Below are 17,521 nucleotides of genomic sequence, written 5' to 3'. Positions count from 1 at the left end.
TTGATTTGATGTACCTTTTACCATGGCTTGTGCCCAGAAACTCCCATTGATACTTCTCCTACCTTGCACACCAATAGGTCTATGGGAAACCCCTCAAAAGTGAACTCTCTCTCTCTCTCTCAATGAGTTCTAGTGTGTTACTTATTCACTTGTTGAGATTCTTAAGGGATTGGATATGGACGTGGTTGTTGGGTAGATTTTAGTAAAAAAAGATTTGTGTAGGCTATAGTTATCACTTTGCAATTTTTTAGGAAAGTTTGCTATTGTTTAGGATTTGGCACGTAGGATGTTGGTTGCTAATGTTTAGGTTACGTGGTAAGTTATTTTCTCTTTAAATAATATGTAGCCATTCGTTTTGAAGGAATGAAGAAATTTGTTTGAGAAAGTGTCTTGAGCACAAAGGAGAATTGATCCTTCCCTCGAAGTGGATCAAGAGGCTGATCTTCCCTCCGAGAAGATCAAATCCATTGCGATCCGAATCGGGTTCGTAACAAAGTGGTATCAGAGCAAGGCATGGATGATCCAAGGATCGGGCGGTTGAGGCTGTCTTGTGTTCTCTTGTGGTGGGACAAGAGAGGATGACCACGAGATGGAGGTGATGTTTTCTGCTCTGAATGCTCGGTTTGACGAGATGACGGCTACACGTATGCGCGACCTGAAGGAAAGCTCCAACAACCAAGACTGTAATGGTGGAGGTAGATCTTATGGCATCTATGTGACAAATATGTTTCACATTTAATGAATTCTTGTCTTCCCAAGTACAGAAAAGGAAAGGAGCAAAAGCCACAAAAGAAAGGCGTTTATCAGCCTTGTCAATTCCCACAAGGTCGTCGTAACAAATCCTTCATTCCTTGTAGCATATCAAATGCCAACGAGCATAATCTCTTCCACGACCATCTGTGTGTCAAAATTTGAAAAAATTACTGCAATGGAGCTTTGGTGATCAATACGGTCAGATTAATTTGAAAATGGAGTTGGCTCAACCCTTGATGATGCCATACAAAATGGAGACTAATCATAGGACGAAGAAAAGAAGAAAGGGAGCAAGAAGGAGGAAAAAGGCAAAAGATAAGAGAGAAGACTTTCGAAAAAGTCCTACACAAGAAGATTTCATTTTTCTCCAACTGACCATCTCCAACCTTGAGGACAAGGTTGATTCCAAGAGGGGTGGTTAAATATTCACTTGTTCAGATTTTTAAGGGATTGGATATGGACGTGGTTATTGGGTAGATTTTAGTTAAAAACGATTTGTGTAGGCTATGGTTATCACTTTACAATTTTTAGGAAAGTTTGCTGTTGTTTAGGATTTGGCACGTAGGATGTTGGTTGCTAATGTTTAGGTTACCTGGTAAGTTATTTTCTCTTTAAATAATATGTAGCCATTCGTTTTGAAGGAATGAAGAAATTTGTTTGAGAAAGTGTGTCTTGAGCACAAAGGAGGATTGATCCTTCCCTCGAAGTGGATCAGGAGGCCGATCTTCCTTCTACGAAGATCAATCCGTTCCGAACTAAATTGGGTTCGTAACAAAGTGGCATCAGAGCCGTCAATCCCGCGCCATGGGTTGTGAGATTTGGGATTCCTTGTGTGATGATTTTTGTAAGATTTTTTCAAAATTTATGGAAGAACAACGATAATTTTCGGAAGGCCTGGTCAAAATCAGCACGAAGATCAAGGAAATGAGAGAAGAAAGAGAGCTAAATCTGATAAAATGCGCAAATTGATGCCGGCGAAGATGATTTGGTGGAACGCCATGCCAAGGCTCATCTTGATTTTGTTGGCTTGTTCGATTATTCCATTGCTTCGATGCGCCGCGATAAAAAATCATATTTCTTTTCCAGTTTGATCATAAGATATTTTAAAGGTGGAGTTCAACGGTTCACAATCATTGTTTTTGCAGGTGGAAGTCCAACATCAGATCTGTTGCTCAACAAAATCATGGCCAATACGATTTGGGATCCCGGTGGAATAAATTATTTTTTGTTTTCAATAATCCAACCTTGGGGACAAGGTTGATTTCAAGGGGAGAGGAATGTTACATGATTTTCTTTGTGTTTATCTTTTCTTATTATGATAGGATAATAATTAGTATTTATGGTAGTTATAGGAGTAATTGCTATTTGATAGGGATTTGATAAGGAAGTTACCTATTTAATAGGTGACTAACCTATTTCATTGGGAGGGATTCTGCCTACTTTCTTGGAGCATCAAGTTTGTAAACATTTATTTAAGCTTGTAAAACGCATTGCAGAAAATTGAATGAAGAAAATTGTTTGAGAAAGTGTGTCTTGAGCACAAAGGAGGATTGATCCTTCCCTCGAAGTGGATCAAGAGGCCGATCTTCCTTCTAAGAAGATCAATCTGTTGCGAACTAAATTGGGTTCGTAACATAGTGTTGTTGTTTGTGGCAAGAGGGACTAAGGGTCTCCTTTATAAGTAAAAGCTCCCATAGAGCTTTCCTAAAGTGCCCAAATTCGTTTGGCAATTAAACTATAATTAGAAAGTGCAATTAGAGTCATCTTTCCCTTCCCAAACGTTTCCAAATTCAAGGGATTACCCTATGAACATGAAAGGCTACTAAACATGCAAGGCCACACTCAAATTAGCAAGCCTAAATATAGCAATCCTTGTCTTTTAGGGATTCTATCAAGTTTAGAAACTCTAGACTTTTAGAAACTTTCCAACAGCACCTCCAAGTGGTGAGAGAGGGTTGGGCGGGTGAAGTGGCTAAAAATCAGGAAACAAAATACAGGAAACTAGCCTCTTCAAGTGCTGAGAAAGGGCTAAAAATCAGGAAACAAAAAATGTACTCAAAATCCGATCTACTGTTTACTAATTTTTTGCCACTTCTCATCACCGGAGACACTAGTTTCTTGTTTATTGTTTCCTAATTTTAAGCCAACTCACCCTCATCTCCACTCAGAGACCCCCGAGTTATCATGAAAAAAAAAATTCATGGTAGCTAAACATACCCTACACAATTTAAGGGGAAATAATATAATTATGGTTAATTTACATAGATTTCATTGTAAATTTAAGGACTATCGTATATTTATAAGTAAAGTGGAATCCTCTAAGCTGTGGTGGTGCCACATGTCAGCCACTCCGCTATCCCGCAGTTTTAAAAAGCCCTATTTTCTCTAATTCGTTTTGGCATTTAATTCCTTACGTTTTCCTAGCTTTGCCTTTAATAGTTTTCCTATGTTTTCGGTTTGGCAAGCTTCAATGCCAATCCTTTCCTTTCCAAACGATACACACGTATGATAAATTGATAAGTGAGGATGGAAACCAAATTCATATAGTATTCCTATATTTTCGGTTTTGGCAAACGTATGAGAAGTTAGAAGATAGGAAACGTTACCAATTTCTTTGCCATAAATGTTTCTGAGTACCTAAATCTTTTAAAACTTTGAACACCCTCTCTAAAGTTCATACCCATTCTTCTCTCTTCTTGCTCTATAATTTTTCTATTCTTTTTTTCCTTTTCATTATCCTTTTATGATTATTTTTTCTGCTATACATACTTTTCTGACCTTTTTTATTGAACTGATTATTTGATTGTTTTGTGAAAAGGTTTGGAGAAGAAGAGAAGTGGAAGATTCTTCTTGCCGGACTACTTTTTCAGGTATGGATCATGCCATTTTTAATTGCTAATTACGGAAAATCATCCCTGGATTTTCTCAAAACATTTCCAAATTAGATTATTCTTTGTAATTTGATTCACTGGTCTCCAAATTAGGGCCCTGTTTGTTTTGGTTTTTGAGAACTGATTGTATGCAACAATGATTATTGGACTCAACTCAAAACTATGTTCAACTTTCACTCTGAAATTGGATTATTCTTCATTTTTTATTTGATTCACTGGTCTCCAAATTAGGGTCATGTTTGTTTTGGTTTTTGAGAACCGATTGTATCCAAAAAGCCTATTAACTAACGGTATCTTACATGAGATAGAATCAACACTAACCCAACCAAACTAACCCAGATGGTCAGATGGATTCACAGACTAAATGGACAGGATTCAGGCACAACAGCTAGATCTGAATCATGTCTATTGGATCTATATCTTAAAGTCTAAAATTATTTTTTATTGTGATTAGACGACTCTATAAAAATAAAATCAGATGGAGCATCCTAGATCCGAATGGGAGTACCAATGTCCAAAAATACTCTTCATTTATGTATATTCACAAGGGTATTTTTGTAACATTAAAATACTAAAAATGACAAACGACTCAGATTCTTGCCTATTGTTTTGATGATTAATCTCAATTCTGTCGAGTTTCTTTCCTTTTCCCTCTCCAAACACTAAGCCCTAACTATGTAAAACATAAGTAGTATCATAGACACTCCTATGGATGGACAGTTTGATTCAAAATATATCATGATTGAGACAAAGTAATAGGGAAAAGCACTCCCAATATGATATATCTGATAAGCAATCTGAATGTATACTGTGGATAATGATGTGGCAAATTATAATTTCCTTTTTTCACCACTCAAAAGTAGAAGGCAGAGTAGTTCTTCTCCTCTTTTCCACAAGGTAAACAACCTTTCTTTGACCTTTCTTTGTTGTTTTTTCACGCTCTTTCATCATATTTCTTGTATCATGATCATGGTTTTAAATTTCGACCGGGGACCGAAACCGAAATTTGGCGAAATTACAAATGTCGGCCTTTACCAAATTTCAGCCGAAATTTCAAGAAAATGCCTTTTTATTTTTAAAAAAAGTGTTACAAAATTTTGGCCGTAATTTCGAACGGAAATACAAATTTCAGTCTGAAATTTCGGATTTCGGTGGGGTTCAAAATCGGTACCGAAATCGAAATTTAAAACCTTGATCATGATAACCTTTCTTTTTAATGATATGTATCTTCACAGCCTATTTTCTTAAGTTGTGTATTTCTTTTCTTTATTTGACATTTATGGCTATAATTTTTCATTTCCTCATTGTTATTTCACGCTCTTTATTGATATTTTCCTCTCTATCATGATGACCTTTTTTTTTTAATGATATGTATCTTCACAACCTATTTTCTTAAGTTGTGTATTTCTTCTTTATTTGACCTGTATGGCTATAATTTTTCATTTCCTCATATAATATAATTGTTTATTTAGTTCTTATTGTATTCTCATTTTCTTTTTCTGCAATACACTAATGAAATTATGAATCAGATGTTTAGGATGTACCTAAGTCCCTATTTGGGTGGAGTTTTCTGATCCCACAAATTAGTGGGTAATGACGTGGTTATGGTTGATTTAGATAGATGTCCTTAAATATGCTGATAAAAAAGGATTATGTCTGTAACTCGAGATATGCATTCCAATGTATCAAAACTACTGGGCAAGGTTTCACCGTAGCGAGAAGGCAAAAGAAGAGATAGGATGATGGCATACAATGGTTTTTGGTTTTCTATGTAACTTTGTTTACATTGATGTCAATGATTTTAGAGGAATTCTTAATGTGATAATATTTTGCATTTCTCTTTCCATATGGTAAGATTGGCCACTTATTCTTTTATTACCTATTGTACAATATAATGGTGGTGCCTTGGATGAAGATCTGGTCTGTTGAGTTATAATGATTTTGCGGTCACATGTAATTGATTTTGGTTGTCTGCACATGGTTTTGAAATTTCATGATGAAGACACTGAACTACATGGCTTTGATCTACTGCCATTTTTTTAATTTTAATTTTCCTGAATTTAATTTTCTTGATAACTTTTATAAATCATACTGGCCGCTGATTGTCTTGATTTTCACATTTTTTTGATTTTTTACATTTTTTTTACACAGAACTTGCATTTCCAAATTACATCTTTTAAAGAAAATATTTCAACATTATAATTTTTTAGTCACCCCGTGCATCGCACGGGACTGCCACTAGTCTACATAAGAATTGAATAAGTTTGATTCAACTTATCTTTTTTCAACTATAAAAAAAGGTATATTGGTGGGAATGAAACCGGGTAGAACTCACCCCTAAAGTTAGATGTTAGAGGGAGGGTGCTCATTCCCTTATAACCCATACATCCATCTCACATGTCCGATGTGGGACTATTGCTTTTGCATGGAAACCCAACAATCTCCCCCTCCACGTGGAAGCAACGTGGACCATCTCGCCCCTCCACACAGCAGCTACGTGGGAATCACGAGATCTTCTCCGAGGGAATTCCACCGTCCTCGGAGGCACACCGGGGTTACCGAGATCTTCCCGGGAGTTACCACGCCCCAACTTTGATACCATTTGTCGGGAATCAAACCAGGTAGAACTCACCCCTACAAGCTAGCTGTTAGAGGGACGGTGCCCATTCCCTTATAACCCATCCACATCTATCTCACATGTCCGATGTGGGACTATTGCTTTTGCGTGGAAACCTAACAATTATATTTTTACAAATATTTTTCCTTTTGTAACTTTTCTAGTAAATTTTTGCAATCCAAACATCCAAACAGTGAGGTTAGTGCGTACTAGGTGGGTAGGCCATAGAGCAAAAATGATAGTGATGGCGCCCACCAATTTACACCTCCTTTAAATGGGCGGGGCCCACCATTTTACGCCTAATGTTGGGAAGTGATACATTCGCCCTCTTTTCTCCCCTGGGTGGGGCCACTATTTTAGACCTCATGTTTTGATGGGTGGGCCCCACCAATTTACTCTTATGGCTGGGGCTACCATTCTACACCTACTTTTGGGAAATGATATATCGGCCCCTCTTTTTATTCCTTGCTTGCAGTGTAAAAGGTAGTCATAAATACACTAGAGGGGATGGGCTCAGGGAAAGGGAGCGGATGTATCACTTCCCCTAATGTTTTTATACAGTTTTGAATTGTGGGGCCACCATTTTACACCATGCATAGCATTATTGGTGGGGCCCACCATTTTAGGTAAAACGACCAAATATTGTTATCTATCCACAAGCTGGATACTCTTGCTTCTGGTAGACATCTCTCTCATTGAGTGTTAGGCATATTTCTCTTTAATTGCTACTGATATTACCAGGCACTAAAGCAAATGAAAATGACTACACGACATCTCCTTTTTTGCACAAAAGACAATGCCCTTTATTGCAACAGGCGCACAAAAAAAAACAAGAGTGCATGAATCCCTACCAAAGCAAAAAAAAATAAAAATATCAAGGTGATAATGACTAAATCTATGGTTAGTTACATGTTCGTCTTTTTTCCTAGACAATAACCCATTTTGGAAGTGTTTTCCTCATTCTATGGCACTTATTTTTTGGACACAATGGCCCATCAAATTGACGGTCGGGATCATCCTATGGTGTGAGATGTACCGTTCATTTTAAAAAATAGGGGGTGAATGAATGCATACATAGTAGGGGTGAATTTATCACTGCCCAAGATTATTTGCCTAATTAAATTGGCATTAAAAATCCATTAAAGAAAGCGGAAAAGTTTGAAAACCAATGGGAGATTCACTGCGAAATTAAAGGAATATGGAGATTATTTCTTATCATGGGGCTGAGGTGGCTTGCCGTGTAGATTTGAGGGATGCTACCTATTTGGAAAAGGCAAAAGAGAGGATATGCTAGAATCTGCAGTAAATATGGCAATAAATATTATACTGAAAAAAATACGTCAAAAAGTCCTAGAAAATCAAAAGTTCATCTAAATACCCAAATGATTACAGGAAAAGCAACCTAAATGCAAAGCAAAGCAAAGAAAATAAAAATCTACAAAAAATCCTAGCAAATCCAAATGAACAAACAAAACTCCTTTACAAAAAAAAAAAAGGGCGCTGATATTCCCCCCTTTGACGGCTGGCTAACGTTTTCCCACCATTTGACCTCTCTCTCTCTCTCTCTCTCTCTCCACACACACACAACAAGAATAGTTGGTGGGCCCAACAGAAACCGTTGGTGGAATGGTGGGTCCATCTTTGAACAACGTAGGCCCCGCCCATACCACACCATAGGATAATCCAAACCGTCGATTTGATGGGCCATAAACGTAAATAGGTTGCGTCCCAAAATATCATTTCCATAGGCTGATCCTAGCCCTCCGATCTAATTAGAAACTACATCTTATGCAACCTCTATAGATTGTAGGGTTGTGATCATCCTATGGAAATGATTTTTATGACACAACCTACTTACATTGTGGCCCATCAAATGAATGGTTTGGATCACTCTATGGAGTTGGTCGTAAAGTAACATTAAGGCCCGTCCACAACATAGGACGATCCAAGCCGTGGCCCGTCCACAACATAGGACGATCCAAGCCGTCCATGGTTTGGATAATCCTATGGAGTTGGTCGTACAGTAACATTAAGGCCCAATCGTAGGCCCCACCAATATTTTTTCAAATTGAACTGTACCGTCTACAACATAGGATGATCCAAGCCGTCCATGGTTTGGATCATCCTATGGTGTGGTTCGTACAGTAACATTAAGGCCCAATTTAGGCCCCACCCATATTTTTAAAAATGAAGTGTACCGTCCAGACCATAGGATGATCCGAGCCGTCCATTTGATGGGCCATAACGTAAATGGGTTGTGCCCCCAAAAGGGTTGGCCCATCAAATGAATGGTTTGGATCATCCTGTGGTCGTACAGTAACATTAAGGCCCGTCCACAACATAGGATGATCAAAGCTGTCCATGGATTGGATAATCCTATGGAGTTGGTCATACACTAACATTAAGGCGCAATCGTAGGTCCCACCTATGGAGTTGGTCATACACTAACATTAAGGCGCAATCGTAGGTCCCACCGATATTTTTCAAATTGTTTTTTCTCTGATTAGGACAGAGGAAGAAGATTAGCCTTAGTTTTCAGTCTCCCAAAAAGTTGGAGAAGTCCTCTATTGACAATGAAGCAGTATGTATGTTTATCCAAAGATGAAAACCAGATCCTATTGTAAGAGGGAGAAAATTAAAAAAAAAGTCTTTAGCCTCTTCTATATTTCATGCTTCCTTTTTTTTTTTTTTTTTCTTTGGCCATGTTGGTTATGTATTTTTTATGCAGGTACTTCAAAGATCTCAACACTAGATATGTAAGTGTCTCTCACGGTTATTGTACAGGTAATAAATATCATTGGGGATTTGCTAGGGACCATTGCAGAAGGAATTTCGTTGGCCGGCTGTTGCATGAGTGAGCTGTTAGGATTTAATCCAAACGGTGGATGTGGCCTAAGCAAGATCAACGGCCGAGATCATTTTAGATAGTTAAGTGTTTAAAGAATAAGATGTATCCCTTTATTGTAAAAGGGTATATTTGGAACGGGTGTAAACAAAGAGACGTTTGAGAGAAGGGTCAGCGTGATGAGGAGTTGCATCCCTTCCCTCAAACGTCTATAAGAGAAGCCTCCGGTCCCTGCTTGTACACAACTAATATTTTCCATTCTCTGTGAATCCACGTCTAAGAGAAGAGAAGAGGAAAACAGTCACCATCACTGTCTGTTGTGGAACAAGGAGATATACCGGAATGGAACCATTTCAAGAGACAACAAGACAATATCCATGGCTTCCGGTATGTTCTGTTACTATTTCAATTTCAATCCATATGGTTAACTGTGATTTTCTCAAAGTTGGACCGCCAAAGATCCGTTGCCCGTGTTCCTTTTATGATGACACTTACATGTGGTATCAGAGCCACGGTTCCGGCGAGAAAATGGCGAGAAAATCGCATTAAAAGTGATTGAAATAGGGTTTGTGAAAACTTGTATTTTGAGTGCCGCCATCAATTCTGGAGTCGGATCGATATTAAATAGCATTAAAACGTTGCTTGTGTTCCCACGAATCCAACGCAATAAACGGTTCGTCGATCCGATATCTGGATTGCTTTTGGCGGCGATTTAAAGATGAAAATTTTAACTTTTGGGGAAGTTTTGGACATCGCCGGAAAACAATGTGCCGCCGGCGACCGGCTTGTCCGATAGGAGATTTTCCAGGGTGGTTACGAAGCTCGTTGAGAGACGAGTCCAACGGCGTATTGTGCGCCTCAATCGGACTTCAAACGAAGCCGCAATAATAAATCGAACTTTGAGTGTTTTTTCGGATTTTGCTGGAATTTTCACAATTTTAATGAAGAAGATGATGAATAGTGTTGGGCTTCGCGGGCCAAACCAGGCCACGAGGGCCCATCAAGGATCCGCAACAGGTTTTCAATTAAAAAAGGGCCCAGTAGACCCTCTAAGCCCACTAGACCGCTTGGCCCAACCTGACCCGAACCGGCCCATAGGCCCAAACGGCCCAAATCTGTGTTTGACTCGGTTTGGCCCATTTTTGTGATATGTTTTGCCGGATTATAGTGGTTCTGGGGGTTTTGGACCCTTCTGAACTCGATTTTAGGGTCCCTTTATGTATTTGAGGCCTATTTTTCATAATTACAGTATAATTTTCAAAACTTTTGACTTTATAAGTTGATTTTAAGTCAAATATTTTGGGGTTTTGGGCTTAGGTAAAACCGGTTCCTAAGCTTACGAACCGTTCTGGACCTATTTTTTAGGTCATTTTTGGTATTTAAGCACTGTATGATATAATTACAGTGTAAAATCAAGACTTTTGGTTTTGTAAGTTTGATTTTAAGTCAAATATTTTGGGGTTTTGAACTTGGGTTAGACCATTCCTATGGTTTTAGACCATTCTGAACCCGTTTCCAAGGTCTGTTTTGGTGTTCGGAGTCTGGATTTTAAAATTCCAGTGTAATTTTATAACTTTGGGGTTTTTTAAAGTGGGCCTGGAGTTTGATTTTGATTTCAAACTCTTAAAGAATTAACTAAATGCCATGGAGACCCAGTTATGTAAAGTTTTGATGTTGTTTAATGATTAAAACTCAGTCAATGAACACCGTTGGTTTCTAATTCTTAACTTAAGAACCCCTATATGTTGTTTATATGCTTTATGTTTTGCATATAACTTAAGGGTTAAAATGATTAGTTGAAATCATATATGTGACTAAACTTTTAACTTGAATGCACATTAGTTCATGCCAAATATGCTTAAAACCTAAGCTTATGGTTATAATAAACTGATAGTGTGTATTTTCAAAACCTAAAACATTGAATTATGTTTGACAATGGAACTTGAAAGTTGGTTTTGTATACACAAGTTTATTACATTGTTCATTATTTTTAGTTGAAATTGAACTATATCTTGTTATGATTGGTCACTAAATGAATGAACAAAGAACTGCGATTCCGACTGGGAAACGAAATCGCTTAAGGTTAAGTGGTTAATCTTGAGAACCGTGTCGCATACAATGACACATTTATGGACTATGAATCACTTTCAATTGCAACTATTTGTCCAAAAGCAACACTTAGCCCAACGGATGACTGTTGTTTTGCACAAATGGGCGGTGTGAGAGGGCTAGGCCTGGGTAACCTGGTTTGGGGTTGTGCTTCTACCCAACGGTGATGTGCGCCTCAAGTATAGGGTTATCTGGCCCTAGTTGGTCTCATGGGAGAGCCAATTGTGTGATGTGGTACGGCCCAACGGACGGCCCACGGTGACAAGCCTGGTGTCTCGCCAGAATCACAGTATTGTGATTTCCTGAATTGAAAATCGTTTGTGTGTTGTGGCACGGCCCAACGGATGACCCACAATGACATGTCTGATGTTTCGTCGAGGTCATATTTTTGTGTTTTTTTGTGATTCTCGGCAATCTAACGAATTTTTCCTTAAGATAGATTGACTGAGTATTGTATGTGAGAACCAATTGTGTGCTGTGGCACGGCCCAACGGACGACCCACGGTGATACACCGGTGTCTCTTCATAATCATGGTATTGTGTTTTCTAAAGTATAAACCAATTATGCATTGTGGCACGACCCAATGGACGGCCCACGATGGCACATATGGTATCTAATTAGAAGCACACTTATGTATCATCATGATTTTATACATTTTAGTCATTCTTTTCAGTTTGATTGATTAAAATCGTGGATTGAGTTAATTAAACTCCATTTGTGGACTGAATAGGTGTTATAAGAAGTGAGCATGTTTGGAACTGCAAGTCTGTGTCTGTGACATTGAAGTTGTTGGTATCTTTTCTAGATACTGATTATGTTGAGTACTTTAGTGGGTCAGAAACCTTAGCAAGTGATGGAATAGATCTGCATAATTCAAGACTACAAAAGGTTAGACTATGAATCATTGAATGACAGGCTCACTAAACCCACATCTAAAAGATGCTTATGAATAGTGGGAGTTCAATGTTAGTATCAATCTAGTGGTAATGGTAGACCTCCATTTTTTATGCAATTCGAGATGTTTTTGAGACTCGAAAATGCAAAGGAGTTCTTAAATGTAGTTAGTGAATATTTTAGAGGATCATTTGAAGCACTTGCAAATACCCTTATGATGTGTTTTGATAACCTTAAAATATATTCACCAAAGTTATAGTTTTGAGCACATTTTGAAAGACTTTAGATTCAAAACCTTGGTTGTGCTCACTTTACGACACACCTCTTGGTTATTCTAAATGGCAACATTAGAGTCCCGAAGATATAGACTAGCCTTAGCATTATCAATTAAAGAGAGTGAACTTGGTATCAAGTGCCATTATCTTGAATAATAAATGACACATAAAGTATGGATCCCTTAAGTTCGATATGGCCTGGAATTAATACCATATCTTTGTATATTATGATTCCTATTTAATAAGTACTCCGGAAAAGATTTGTGAATAGATTAAGGCATTACTATTCACATTTAGAATTCTATATGAGGTCTTCGTGCGAGTCAGGTGCTTAGTAGAGGAGAGTATACCATTATATCGGGAAATAGAATAAAGGTGGTTGTTGAATCCATTGTTACTCGCCACTCTTTTATGAAATTTTAGTTTCATATGAACTAGAAACCTTATTCTAGAAAAACTTGATTCCTTTGGCTATGAATCAAGGTCTGGAAGTGTAATGGATTCTCTCTAGTTTTCCATTTCCCATTTAGTGAGTTTGGTTCTCTTCAGGGCAATCCTTATTAACTTTGATTGCACTTCTCTCAAGGTCAGACTTGGCCCACCTTGCATTAGAATGAGATAATCGGTATTGTTAGAAATAAATGAAATCGCATGGACAAGAATTTATCCAATTAGTGGCATAAGTTTTTTAACCACATATCTGAGGATAGTTGGGTAAAAGAAGAATTCTAGATTCACTTGATTTTACCGATTTAAACAATGATACGGGGTACATTGAAGGAAAAATATACAAAGATTAATCAGTTTAGGGTGTCACCAAGAGTATTGATCTACTAAAGGTCATTCACAATGACATCTTGAATCTTTTGACTCTGACGGTTGGTGGCAAAAGGTGTTACCCTTTTGGTTAAATTTTCTAGCCATAGTTAAATGTGTCTCTTTAATCAGAAGTAGGAGGCCCTATCTTTGTTTGTGATCTATAAGGTAAGAGTCGAGAATTAACTTGACATAAACGATCAAAACAATAAGGGTCATTTATGCAACTCTCTGTTGCCTAAGATTGTGGGTTAAAACTCTTAAAACACCCATGTATTTTGTGATCCAAGTAAGGCTGTGCCTAAGACCCTTTAAGATTTATAGGTCATAAGGAAGCTGAAATTGGAAAACATGCAACTTTAGGCTGTTTATATAAGGCAAAAGTTTATAACCCACGAATATAGTGATTAAGCTCTATGACCATAAGTTGCAATTTCATAGATCATCTTAAAGTATTTAAGGGTTTTAGGTTCTGTTGGTTAACCCATAGTATGTATATTGTCGGGATTAAATGTGCAAAGACTTCTACAGGATGGTGACCTTAGTGGGAGTGTAGTGTCTTTAGTAAAATCACCTTTCAGGAGAACCAGATTGTAGTACCGGTACTGGTGATCCAAGAGCAGGTGGTACCAATGCTCGTTGGAACATCAAAAGGCACATATAAGTTAACAACCCATATTATAGATGTTTTGGTGGTGACGACTACCAAACAATCCTTGATATGGTCACATTAAGTGAGAATGTCAACTTTTGTTAATGACTATATGTCTTTCTGAGTGGGTGAGAAATGACTAAGTAATTTCATTTCTTTCAGTCAAGCACCAATGAGCAATCAAGAAACTCAATGGCTCGAAGCCATGAAAGAAGTGTTTCTCTCAATGAAACCTTGTCGAAGACTTAAGAGTAAAGCCATTTTGCTGTATATGGGTCTTTACGACTATGAGAGACTCCATAGGTGGAATTAAGAGATATAAAGAAAATTTGATTGCAAAGGCTTCACTCGGAAAGAAACAATAAGAATACTTTCTCTCATGTTTTAAGAAATATTCCTTTGGAATGGTCATGAAGTTTGTAACTCGTTGTGATCTAGAGTTACAATAAATGATTATAAAAGTGACTTTCTTAAAAGGTGACCCATTTGAGGTTATTTATAACCTGAAGGTTTTGAGGCTAAGGAAAGAGGCACATAGTCTGTTGACTTAGAGATTCTGCTTAAGGTTTAGAGCAGACTTCTTGACAATAGTACATAAAGTTTCATTTAGTACTCTATGTTAGATTGTAAGGAATTGTCACAAAATAATGAATATATCTTAAAGTCAGTGGGAGTAATATTATCTTCCTCGTGTTATGTGTTGATATTATACTACTTGTAGTAGTACTTGGCCATGTTCAGTGATATTCATACAAAAGAATTCAGGTGAAGCATCCTACATGATAGGAGTTTAGGTTCACCTAGTTGGAACTCGAGGATTGCTGAGATTGTAGAAAGCCTATATTGGTATAGTCCTTAAAGTATTGAAAATGGATAAATTATTCCATTTGTAGTGTTCCTATAGTTAAGGGTGATATATTCAGTCAGTTCTAAGGTCCCAGGATCGATTCATTATAGGAGCAAGTAAAGAGGTTCTCTAATAGTTCCGCAATTGGGGGTCTATTAAATGTTTAAATCTGCACGTATCTGTGTATAACCTATATGGTGGGCAAATTTAGAAAGTACCAATATTATTTATGTATGGATCATTGGAAATTTGTCAACAGGTTAGACATTGTCTGTAAGGGACTAAAGGTTTAATGCTCACATAAAGTAAATGAGAAAACCATAGTGTAATTGGTTAATCTAATTCTGACTGTTGTCGGAACACCTAGAGTTCTGCTCTAGTATATTTTGCAAAAAGTCCTAAATCGTGGAAGAATCTCAGATTGACACTCAGTTGTTTCTGTTGGATTTTTTTAATAATTTAATGTCTTTTAAGTTTTTTGACTGTTGAATCAAATTTCAAAAAGTGTACAACAGTTTTCTATTCTTAATTAGCCTTTATTTCATTTTCAATGTTTCATACGTTTTAGGCATTTGCCTCTTTGTATTATTTTATTAACTTTTAAAGCCTTTTATCTTTTGCACGTTTTTCCACTCTTGGATGTACGTTTTCCAAGTTTTTACTTGCAAACGTTCCAGTGACTTTACATAGAGAGACGTTGGGGAGTGTGGCTTACATACACATCCATAGTATATAAAAAGCATTCTTCTTCCTCTTGTTGGAGAAAAAAAAAGGCTCTCTCCCATCTCTCTAGTATATACTTGTCCTTTACAAGTTCTTTTTATTTTTTCCCCAATTTCATAAATTTTTCAAGAGCATTTCAAGTGGGCAATTTGTTCGGCATCAATCGTGTTCGCAAGGTCCGAGCCGGTGCGTGCACACCGTCAAAGACAAGTATAGTGGTGTTGTATCCTGGAGATAGGTCACAAGAGAACCCGATTGCATACCATTCGTGGAGGGGGCGATAATCTATCTTTAGGGTAGCGTTAATCCGTAACGCGCCTCTACCACTCATCTCTATTTGAAATTTCATTTCATTTTTATTATTATTTTTAGTTTGGTTCTTGCTAACGGGTTTGAGGTTTACATTCAAGATCATCAAAGGTAATTTCAATTTCATTTTTTCCGGAATACATATTGAATAGATTGTTGAACTAATCTATTTACCCAAGATTATTTCTAACAGTTTCCACCTTGGGTACAGAGTTTATTGTGTACTTCAAGGCCTTGTATTATGCCTTGAAGTCGCAGAATTTTATATCAGGGTTTTATCTTATTGATAGTCGACAAGTTACTGAGAATGTATTATGATAATTCCGCTGCGGTTTTACAATTCCAAGAACGACAAATCAAGTAATGGGGTCAATGAATTGACATATTGTCGTGAGGAAGTTCAGAATCAGTGTGTATCTGAAGATTACATAAGCACCGCACTTATGTTGGCGGATCCTTTGATTGAGGGCTTGTCACCAAAGCTCTTCAGAACCGAAACCGAATATTTGTAATTATTATGAGTAAAGGGTGGCAAAATTGGCGGAACCGAACTGAAACCAAACCGAAAATTCAGTTTTGGTTCGGTTTTGGTTTGGTAAAACCAAACCGATTCAAATTTCGGTTTGGTTCGGTTTGGGGGTCAAACCGAACCGAAACCGAACCATTGCCACCCCTAGGTGTCCTTCATCAAATCCTTTCACTTATTCATTGCATCTTTGTGTTATTTTCCAATATTTTTTGTTATTTTCCAATAAGATGGGTGGAAAATACATTAATTGGACGGCTAGGATTGTCTAATCAGGGTGTTTGTATTTTAGTGTAAAATCAAGGGCTCTGCATTCCTCGGGTGAAAAGATAATAAAGTAATTTCAATGGGTGTCGGGGCTCTTCCTTCTTTTTATTCGCGTGAAAAGATAATAAAGTGGGTTAGGTAGTCAACCTTTTATCTTCCTTCTTTTTATTCCTGAGAAAAGGCTTTATATGAGATAAAGTGGGGTCAATCAAAGATATTTCTCCATCATCCGGCAGCAGATCTGAAGCATTGACGGCCATCCTCCAAACATTCTCAATGATATCATTTCCTCTTTGATCTTCCATTCCTATTTTATTTTCCCCCTAATTCCTCATTTCTCTCACTCTTTGTTCTTATTATCTTCTTCAGTCTCGTCTATTTGTTTGGTTAGTGCTTGATTAATTGGTTTGGTATTTTATTCAATGGATTTTTTGATATATAAAGATATTTAATTTTTAAAAAGAAAATAGCATCGATAGGTGTTTAATACATAATAGAGAAATGTTCCTGTGTATGGGTTTTGGGCTTTAGGCATGCATCAATCATATAACATTTCTAAACAGTTAGGCTAAAACTATTCGTATCTGGCTATTATGGGTGATAGGTTTTGATGAAACCCATGCAGAACATGAACTGTGCATTGGCGAGGCCCAGAAAAAGCTTCATGTTTTAATGATGGCACCTTGCCACCCATCACTATCCACAAATAGGATCAACTCGAAATTTCAGTAGAGAGAGAGAGAGAGAGAGATCAGCAAATCATAATCAAGACACAATGAATGGACCCGGGATTGTAGTAGAGATAGTGCTCTTCTTTACAATCGCAATGTTCTGTTACATTACAAAAGAATGAATTAATATTCTGAGAAGAAGACAGAAAATTGAAAGTGGTTACCAATATAGTAAATTGATTGAATTTTGGCAGTCAAGAGGATGCCTTTGTCAAAGAGAAGCACCATAAAGATTCATCTTATAAAAAGAGGAGAAAAACTCAAA

At 37.3% G+C, this 17,521-nt stretch overlaps 1 long non-coding RNA gene across 1 annotated transcript; it reads left to right on the top strand.

Moving 5' to 3' along the window:
* The first annotated feature begins 3,282 nt into the window (after positions 1–3,282).
* On the top strand, positions 3,283–5,627 carry LOC143851526 (uncharacterized). The gene is made up of 3 exons (XR_013236374.1): positions 3,283–3,378; positions 3,572–3,623; positions 5,174–5,627. It is a non-coding gene; the product is annotated as an uncharacterized LOC143851526 (long non-coding RNA).
* The last annotated feature ends 11,894 nt before the right edge of the window (positions 5,628–17,521 follow it).

Source organism: Tasmannia lanceolata, unplaced genomic scaffold (assembly GCF_043159265.1).
Source record: "Tasmannia lanceolata isolate RefF3 unplaced genomic scaffold, GAP_Taslan_0.1 ptg000018l, whole genome shotgun sequence".
In the NCBI taxonomy this organism is placed as follows: domain Eukaryota; kingdom Viridiplantae; phylum Streptophyta; class Magnoliopsida; order Canellales; family Winteraceae; genus Tasmannia; species Tasmannia lanceolata.
Note: the sequence above shows the minus strand (reverse complement) of the source record. Positions and strands in the feature narration are given on the sequence as shown.